This window comes from Phocoena phocoena, chromosome 11, assembly GCF_963924675.1.
Source record: "Phocoena phocoena chromosome 11, mPhoPho1.1, whole genome shotgun sequence".
NCBI lineage: Eukaryota > Metazoa > Chordata > Mammalia > Artiodactyla > Phocoenidae > Phocoena > Phocoena phocoena.
In genome coordinates this window covers 9,847,014-9,857,093 of record NC_089229.1, presented here as the reverse complement: position 1 = coordinate 9,857,093, position 10,080 = coordinate 9,847,014, and positions in this window count along the sequence as shown.

Here is a 10,080-nt window from a genome sequence, read left to right as displayed (position 1 = left end):
CTTGGTTCACACTGGAGTGCATTTTCTGAACAGAATATTTACACTGTCCCCGGCTGAGCACAGTTAGCTAACAAAGAACCGAAATGTGGGTGGAGACCTTAAGGGAGACGCTGAGGCCCTTTGGCCGCCATTAAATGGCGCTGCCTCAGGAGGCCCGTGACAGGCCCCTAGTGCCCTCCCGAGACGAAAACGTTTAAAAGCGGTGGTCTTGAGACCCTGAAGGAAGGAGACGCCCTGAAAAGGTGAAGGCATAAGTACCTGTTTTTAACCAGGCTAGGCTGCCTTCCTCTCTCAATTCCTTCTAAGATGACTTCCTTCTCCCTACCTGCTTCCTTCTCTCTCTAGCTGCACTTTAAAGTCTCATAAGCTTGGCCAGATAGCGTCACAGATTGTCAGCTGTTAGGGCCCTTGCAGAGCAGCTCACTGAACGTCTTTCTTATTTCTACAGATGGGTGAAGGGGGAGGAGATTTGAGGTCCCTCATTGTGGGGGCTGAGTGATGTCTCCTTCTCTGTTCTGAGTGCTTCCCAAGTTATTAGAAAAGTAGCATAAGGAAAGGAGTTTCGTGACGGGTTGTGCAGATGTCTTAGACCATAGACGAGATGGACAATCATGGATTCATTGGACAAGTGTTGAAGACCTAATGGTCCAAGCACTGTGCTAGGCACTGCGGCACAGCAATGAACAAATGAGTCCCTGCGCCTGTGGATTTTACACTCTAGTGGGGAGATAGACAATAAATGTCAGGCAGTTGCTAACTTAAATAAAAATTAAAAGCATAGAAAAGGGATAGTGTAGCGCCTGTGGGGGAGGGGAGTATACTTGTGACATAGTATTTTACATAGGATGTCCTAGGAAGACCTTCCTGATCAAGGGACATTTGAGCAGAGACCTAAAGTGAGGGAGCTAGGCTTGCTAACACAGAGGAAAGAGTAAGTACAAAGGCCCTGAGGCAGAATGTAACTGGAGTAGCAGGGAGAAAAGACAGGAGAGGGCCGGATTATGAAGGAGTTTGAAGGAGTTGTAGGCCACTTTAAGAACTTTATCTTTTCCTTCCAGTAAAATGGAAATCTCTGAAGGGTTCTAAGCAGAGACATAATAAAAGGACCCCTATCACTGCAGTCTAGAGAATAAATTGAGAGTGAGCTAGGACAGAAGCAGGCAGATTAATTAAGAGGCTAGTGCAGTAATCCAGGCAAGAAATTATGGCGCTTGGTGAGGTTAATAGCAGTGGGTAAAGGAGAAATCGTCTGATTGAAAATCCAGCCAACGATTTCTTGATGAGTGGGATATGAAAGAAACAAGAGTCAAGGATGAATTTTGTAGGAATTGGCCAACAATTAAATTCCTACTATGATTTAGGCTGTATAAGCCCTGAAGGAGTTATTGTGAGTGGTTCACAACTCTGTGATTGCATAGTCATTAAACTTACCCACATGTGAAATATAATGCCTCTGCTTTCTATCTTGGTATGACCCACCTTGGTTCTTTGATAGTTTGGCTTATTGTACAGTTGACTCTTGAAGAACAGGGGTTTGAAATGCCCAGGTCCACTTATACCATGATGTCTTTCACTAAATAAGTACTATAAGATCTGAGGTTGGTTGAATACATGGATGTGGAACGTCAGATTTAAGGGCAACTGTAAAATTACAGGCCTCTTTTCAACTGCGTGGACACCCCTAACCCCTGTGTTGTTCAAGGGTCAATTGTACTTTAGATACAAGAGGTTGAGAATATTGAGGTCATTAAGTCAACAAGGTCACCTAAAGCAGTTGCCTTCAAACTATGATGTAAAAGGGACACAATGGAACAGAGTTTACAGGAAGTCTATTTCCAGATTGAACTTTCATATATATTCCTTTCTAAAATTGATATGACTGAGAAATATGTCCGTAATTGCACCCTCCCACATTACAAACGAAAAGAATATTTCTCTTCTACTCAAAATCTTACTATGGACTTTGTCATGGATGTAAAAATCTCAGAGGCGACAAATAGAAGGACAATTAGACATGCTAATATTGATGTGAAAAAGTAAATGATTCTAATGACTTAACATATCCTTTTGCAAATCAGGAGAATTCTGGTTCTTGGTTTTCAACAAAATGGAAGGAGGACCACGTGGAATTTTCAGCTGATAGATCCTTAAAAATAACTTCTTAAGATAGATTACTGGATTTTTGCCATATAACTTGGAAGAAGATCAAAGAATTGAGGGATATTACCAAAACAAAACTCTTTCCATTCCCACCTACTAAATTATGTGATCAAAGTTTCTAAGCACTTAATGGCTATAGAAAGGGAGAAAAAAATTGCCAAAAGTAATATTTTTCTATGGATACAGGATTTACTTTTTCTTAGTCTCTTTCTATTTTTTTAAAAAAATTATTATATTTATTTTTTGGCTGCGTTGGGTCTTTGTTGTGGCACACCGGCTCTTCTCTGGTTGCAGCGAGTGGGGGCGAGTGGGGGCTACTCCTTGTTGTGATGCACAGGCTTCTCATTGCAGTGAGAGCACGGGCTCTAGGCTCGCGGGCTTCAGTAGTTGTGGCACACAGGCTCAGTAGTTGTGGCTCGCAGGCTCTAGAGTGCAGGCTTAGTAGTTGTGGCACACGGGCTTAGTTGCTCCGCGGCATGTGGGATCTTCCAGGACCAGGGCTCGAACCCGCGTCCCTTGCAGTGGCAGGCGGATTCTTAACCACTGCGCCACCTGGGATGCCCCCATTAGTCTCTTTCTATCTTATTAAAAGATGCATTTCCATTAAAAATTTTACTTTCTGTTTAATAGTTATTAAGAGTTATAATATGTTTAAATTGCTTTGCTTAATTTTGTTCGAATAATTACAATAACTTAATCCAGAAGAAATTTTAATACACAGAGAAATAAAATTAAGTGATGAATAAGACATTTGATGTAAAAATATAAGTTAAAATTCTGGAAAGAAAATAAGAAGAGCTTATTCATGTTTTTTTGTTTGTTTGTTTTGCCACATGGCATGCGGGATCCCAGTTCCTCAACCAGAGATCGAACCCATGCCCCCGAAGTGGGAGTGAAGAGTCTTAACCACTGGACCACCAGGGAAGTCCTGACTGTGCTGTTTCTTGAGAAGGAGGCAGAGAGATACAGGGGAAGGAGGAGGGGTGTGGTCCTCATCAGGAGGAAGGGGTCAGCCACTACCTAGTATGAATTAGGGAATTGGCCGAGCTCATTGACTAAAACTCACCCACAGCCTTAGGGCCCAGGAGACAGCGCTGGAGGAACAGGGCTGATATTTGCTCTGGTTGTGTTTTAGGACCCAGAGGGTGTGCAGTAAAGGTCCTGCTGTCTCTCCCTCCATACTGGCGACCAGGGAAAGGGTTTATTTTGTGCCCAGAGCTCCCCAGGGGCTGTGCATCATCTGTAGATCTCTGGGCCTCTCTGAACTTATTTCCTTGGTTTGGAAAGGGCACAAGCCATGGAGACAAACCCTAGGGCATGGGGCCTCTGGTAGAAGCTATACAGGTTAGCTGGAGACTCCAGGGACTCAGCCTGGAAGAGGGTCCAGTGCCTGTCCCCACTGTATAGGACATGGTGTCAGCTTCTCTGGGGAGACTGACACCTGGTTCACATCCCACCAAGACCACCCTGAAGCGAGGGTGTTCCTCAGTGGAAATCTTGTGCCTTGTTATGGAAGAATGGACACTGGGCAGCCCCAAAAGTCAGTTCTCATAGGCTGGAGGGGAGGGAGTAGGTATATGCTAAAATAGAGACCAAACTCCTTAGTAGCTGAGCAAGAGTTAGAGAGCTGTGTTCATGTTTTTTAATAGGTTCCTCTGTGTTCCCCAGACAGATATAGACGTGTTGATCCGATATAGAGCTGAGTTGAGAGTCAGAGAGGAAAGTTGGCAACATCCTGCTAAGAAATAAAATGGAAAGGAGGAGAGGTGATCCCAAAGGATGTAATTATGTTACAGTCAATTGTATTCTAGAAATACGTAGACTTAATAGTGTGAAGAAAAGCAAACTGGCACCAAAAATTAGAACATAAGGACAAAGACAGTGAAAACATCAATAGGTTAGTTAAACACCAACTAGCATCTCTAAGATATTATATAATGAGAAGGGAAGCTCTGGTATTTACATAATTTTGATCACAAAGGCAAAATATTGTTTGCACACACTTGGAGGAAAACCAACTAGCATTAGGGTTATCTCTGATGAAGGACTGTGCCAAACAAGGACACCAAGCCCTAACACACACACACACACACACACACACACACACACACACACACACACACACACACCCCTACTTGATCTGGAGGTGGTTCTATTGGTACTGGATGGAAATCAGGTGGAGTCAAAAGAAGGGACTTTTGCTTTTGTATGCATATGTAATTCTAGACACGTATGTTTGAGAATTTATGGGGTTGATGCAGACCTGTTGTTTCCCCTCAAAATGGCTCCTGCTCAGAGGAGTCAGTGTAAGCAGATTCACATGGCTTTACCTCCTCTACCTATTGGAATCGCTGCAAAGACCAGTTCTCAGATTGGGAAATGAGGGAACTGACTCCCTTGGTAGTACTTGTGAATTGAATTGGGACTGTAATGTTCAGCACAGGCTTTTTGCTCTCTGCCAAGAAGGAGTGAAACTACTTGGGAAAGGGAGTAGAGGGGAGGTTGACAATGCAGCCATTCAAGAGCTACCCAAGGTAGAGGGTGCCTATCAAGACAATGTGAATGTCCAAGGTGCCGGACAGGCCTTTGTACCTGCCCCATACCAGGTCAGGTTAACCCCAGAAAAGGTGGCTCCCTCAGTGGGTACTTTCACAGCTTCCTGTACTTTTGCTTTGCAGCACTTAAACATGTTTGTGGTTATTTGGGTGATTTTCCCCATAACTCCACGTTTCAGGGACTGTCTTGATTAATCATTACTATATCTGTTGTACTTGGCACCTAACTGGTGTCTCAATATTGGTTGAATGCAAGGCAATATGTTTTATTACTTAGGGATATATATATAGATATATATCCCTTACTCTATATATATATATATATATATATATATATATATATATATATGGTAAGAATAAAGCAATGCATAAAGGTATTTGACAACAAATTCAGAAAAGTGAATAATTCTGTGGGGGAGGAAAGAGAGTCAATCCTATAGGATATTTAGGGGTCTTTGATTATATCGATAACGTTTTATTTTATGAATATTAATTGTATTACTTTTTATGCCTTTTTATCTTAAATACTTCATAATACATTTAAAATACACATCTGAATGAATGAAGATGAAGGTAGTGGGCCACCAGAAGCCATGAATAATTCAAGTGTTATATCCAAGCAGCCTTATTCTGACTCTGTGTTCGTCATGCACCTTTAGCTTCACATGAACTTGCTCACTGAGGCAGTGGGCTGGTTGTTCAGGTCAATCTTCACATCTGGTCTGCTTGACATTATATTCTGTTCTTCAGTGTCACTGGCATCCTGGTATACTCTCCCTGGCAGACTGCGTGCTTAGTCAGACTGAGGCAGTACTGGGGCACTAGAAATTAACCAGTACTGGGGCACTAACATATTGAAGATGAAGGTTGAAGTCCTGACCCTGAGGCATGGAACATTCACCACCATATGAAATCTCCTGGGAAAAAAATCCAACTAGCTTTTGCAGGCTGAAACCCCTCACTGTGCCTGCCTTCAGACTTACATAGCCTTTAAAATGTTATTTAAATATTTAAATCATGTGTTTCTATTTAACTTTACAAGAGTTTGTGTCTCATGTCCCTTACCATATTGTAAGCTCTTGAAGACAAACTCTCCCCACCCCAAAGGGCGCAACACAGTACCTTGGAGAAAACTGATATACTGATGGCCTCCAAGAAAACACATCTGGTATTCAAGCTCCGGTGTAGTCCCATCCCACAAAGACTCCGGGCTTTCTTGTGTGGCTTGCTTTGGCCAGTGAGACACTAACAAGCATAATACAAGTAGAGGCTTGATAAGCACTTGCCCTATTGGAACCCAGCTGCCATGTAAAGAAGCTCAGGCTAGACTACTGAATGATGACAGAGAGAAGTCTCACCTTTTCAACTATCCCCACCAAGACCCTAGATATATGGGCGAGGCCATCTTAGACCCTCCAGTCAACCAATGAACTGAATGCAGCTGTATGAGTGAGCCGTTTCCTTGCTCCTAAAAGAATGCCTTGTCTTTCTTTTAGATGTGATCAAGTTAGGATGTGAAAGTAGAACTGCTATAGTCATCTTTTGACCATAAGGGGAGATTTTAGAGACCCAAACCAGCACAACGATGATGGGAAAGTGGAGAGAAAAGAAAGAACCCAGGCCCTTGATAATATTATAGAGTTGCTGAATTAACTAAGGAGTTGGTTGACTTACGGACTTTATTTTTTTAATTAAAAAAAATTTTGTTTATTTATTTACTTTGGCCACATTGGGTCTTAGTTGCGGTGTGTGGAATCGTTCACTGTGGTGCGTGGGCTCTCTGTTATGGCACGCAGGCTTCTCTCTAGTTGTAGCGTGCCGGCTCTAGAGTGCACAGGCTTAGTTGCCCTGTGGCATATGGGATCTTAGTTCCCCTACCAGGGATCGAACTCACATCCCCTGCATTGGAAGGTTGATTCTTAACCACTGGACCACAAGGGAAGTCCCTGGACTTTTTATTATATGAGATGGCATATTTCCTCATTGTTTAGGTTGCTTTGAGTTGGGTTTTCTGTTACTTGCAGCTGAGGGCATTCTAACTGATATACTCCTCAACCAACTTTGCTGGTCCAAGTACAAAACTCCTGAAATGCTCTGCATATTATATACAGTAAGTCCCCTACGTACGAATGAGTTCAGTTCTGAGAGGGTGTTCGTAGGTCCAACTTGTTCATAAGTCCAACAAAGTTAGCCTAGGCACCCAACTAACACAGTCGGCTATCTAGTACTGCACTGTAATAGGCTTATAATACTTTTCACACAAATAATACATGAAAACAAACACACACAAAAAATAAAGAAAAGTTTTAATCTTGCAGTCCAGGACCTTGAACAGTACGGCAGTACAGTACAAGAGCTGGCATCCAGGGGCTGGCGTCGAGTGAACAGGCAAGAAGAGTTGCTGACTGGAGGACGGAGAGGAGGTGAAAGATGGTAGAGCTGAGGGATCGTCAGCAATAGGAGACGGAGGGCGAGCTGCAATTCCACTCACGCCTGAGATTGATGGCACAAGTTCTGGTTCTTTGCTGGATTCAGTTCTTTCTACCCTCTTGAAAAAACGATCCAGTGATGTCTGGGTAGTAGCTCTTTTTTTTCTCATCATAGATGACATGGTAGCACTGGATTGTATTCTGAACAACTGCTGCAACCTTCATGTACCATTCTACATTCAGATCCTGTGCCTCAAAAACTAACAGAACCTCCTCAAATAAAGAAAATCCCCTTGCCGTTTCCTGCATCATGAATCTCTTTGGTTCTGCAGTTACTTCTTCCTCCTCTTGTCTCTCTTCATCCTTTCTCTGGGCCTCCAGTTCCTGGCGCTTCTTAGCAGTACCAGCTACATCACCGCTGCTTTTACACTTGCTTCCAGACATCCTGGGCTTGAATAAAGATACTGTACTATTGTACTCTATACAAAGTACACAAAAGCACAGCCACTTGTAGAGGATGCACGTATGTGACAACGTACACCAGACACATGAACTAACTTACGTGATTAGATATATGAATGCACGTTCGCATCTTTGAAGGTTCACAACATCAAGGTTCGTATGTAGGGGACTTACTGTGATAGACATTCAAGAAATTTGTCATTGCTGAGAAAGTAAAAGAAGATTTTGTGGTAGAAACTGCTAGTTGCTTACCCAACAGCCAATCTCCCTTTCCTCATTAATTACAGAACTACGAATTTCAGCTGGGCATATCACTGCCTAAAACAAAAGACAGTATTTCACTACTTTTTAATATATAGATATGGCCATATGACTGAGTTCAGGCCAATAAGTTGTAAGCAGAAGTGTTTGTGTGTGTGTGTGTGTGTGTGTTGGGTGGGGGGGGCCTTCATAGGAGCTGACTCAGCTGGAAAGAACTTTGTTCTGCCCTTCTGCCTTTCACCTTCATTTGCCCAACTTGATTTCTCTGACCATAGTTCCAGTAACATCTTAGGCCATGAGCTGACCTTGAAAATGGAAGCCAAGAGCAGGATGGAAGCAGAAAGGCAGAAGCCTGGAGTCCTGATGACAAAGTAGAGCCACTATAATAGCTCTGGACTGCCTGGCTTCAGATTTCTTGTCTATGAGAAAAAAACAAACCTCGATTTTAAGACACTTATTTTGGGTTCAACCAAGAAAAATTCTGACTAATAGCCTCTTAAACAACTTTCCTTTTAAAATATTGAAGACCGGTAGGGACTTCCCTGGTGGCGCAGTGCTTAAGAATCCTCCTGCCAATGCAGAGGACACGGGTTTGAGCCCTGGTCTGGGAAAATCCCACATGCAGAGGAGCAACTAAGCCCGTGCGCCACAACTACTACTGAGCCTGCGCTCTAGAGCCCGTGAGCCACAACTACTGAGCCCACGCGCCACAACTACTAAAGCCCGCGCCCCTATAGCCCATACTCTGCAACGAGAAGACACCACAATGAGAAGGCTGCACACTGCAATGAAGAGTAGCCCCCACTCGCCGCAAGTAGAGAAAGTACACATGCAGCAGCAGAGACCCAGTGCGGCCAAAAATAAATAAATAAACAAACATAAAAAAATAAATAAAATATTGAAGACTGGTATAGAAAAGTATACGAATAATAAGGAATCATCCACCTGACTGTTAAGTAAGCCCTTCCTGGCTTCCTTTTTTCTGGTCCCCTGAAGCAGCATTTGGGTGTCACCTTGGGTGGAGTTCTAGATTGCAAGTAATAGAATCCAACTCTGGCTACTGAAGCAAAGAGAAATTTATCAGAAGGACATTAGGAGTCACTGAATTGGCAGGAGGCTGGAGAACCACCATAGGAATGGACAGGAGTCTAAGCAACTCTGCAGTTTAGGAGTCAGAAACCTGCAGTCTAACAGCAGGAACAGCTTGTTCAGGTCAATGCCACTGCTGCTGGCCCTACAGCCCTTGCTGTCCCTGCATGTATTAGTGGCCTCTAACCCATGCTCTCATCCCTGTGACTGTCGCTCAGTATCCGGTGTCTCAGGATAGACTACATGAACTGGGGAGAGGTGACTCTTTAAAAGAAAACCAGGGTGTTATCATGATGGATAAATGGAAATTGTGCAACCGAAAAAAATGATAAACATCCAACAACCCTGAGTCAGGTGAAGGAGACTTGACTGGCTGTAACTTGGTGTCTAAGGTCCCAATCCCTCTCCTCTCCATGAAAGATATCCCTTCTCTGAGTCTAGTCTATTGTATTCCCTATTTTTGGCTTGACCACCCTATTCTGATCTCCTGGCTTTCTGTCCTTGTTTGTTCTCTGTTCTTTTCTTTCTAAAAAAAAAAAAGTATTTATTTGGCTGCACTGGGTCTTAGTTGTGGTAGGCAGGCTCCTTAGTTGCGGCAGGTGGGCTCCTTAGTTACGGCTCCAGGGCTCCTTAGTTGTGGCATTCGGACTCTTAGTTGTGGCATGCATGTGGGATCTAGTTCCCTGAGCAGGAATTGAACCCGGGCCCCCTGCATTGGGAGTGTGGAGTCTTATCCACTGTGCCACCAGGGGAGTCCCTGTTCTTTGTTCTCTAAGGAATGATTGAACAGGAAAGTTAGAAAGGATGGAAGAGATCATCTATTTCAATCTCTTCATTTTCTGAATAGATACTAGGTTTCCCCAGATCTTGACTTCCATGTTTCTGATTGTAGCAGGTATTGAGTTCAAGTGGTATCTTGTGCATTCTGGTGTCTGACTCTTAACTGTACCTGATTCTTACTGTTATTTAATTGTGTCCCCCTTAAAATTTATATGTTGAAGTTCTAACTCCCAATTAATCAGAATGTGACCTTACTTAGAAATAGGGTCATTGTAGATGTAGTTAGTTAGGCTGAGGTCTTACTGGAGTAGGGTGGGCCTATAATCCAATATGACTGGTATCTT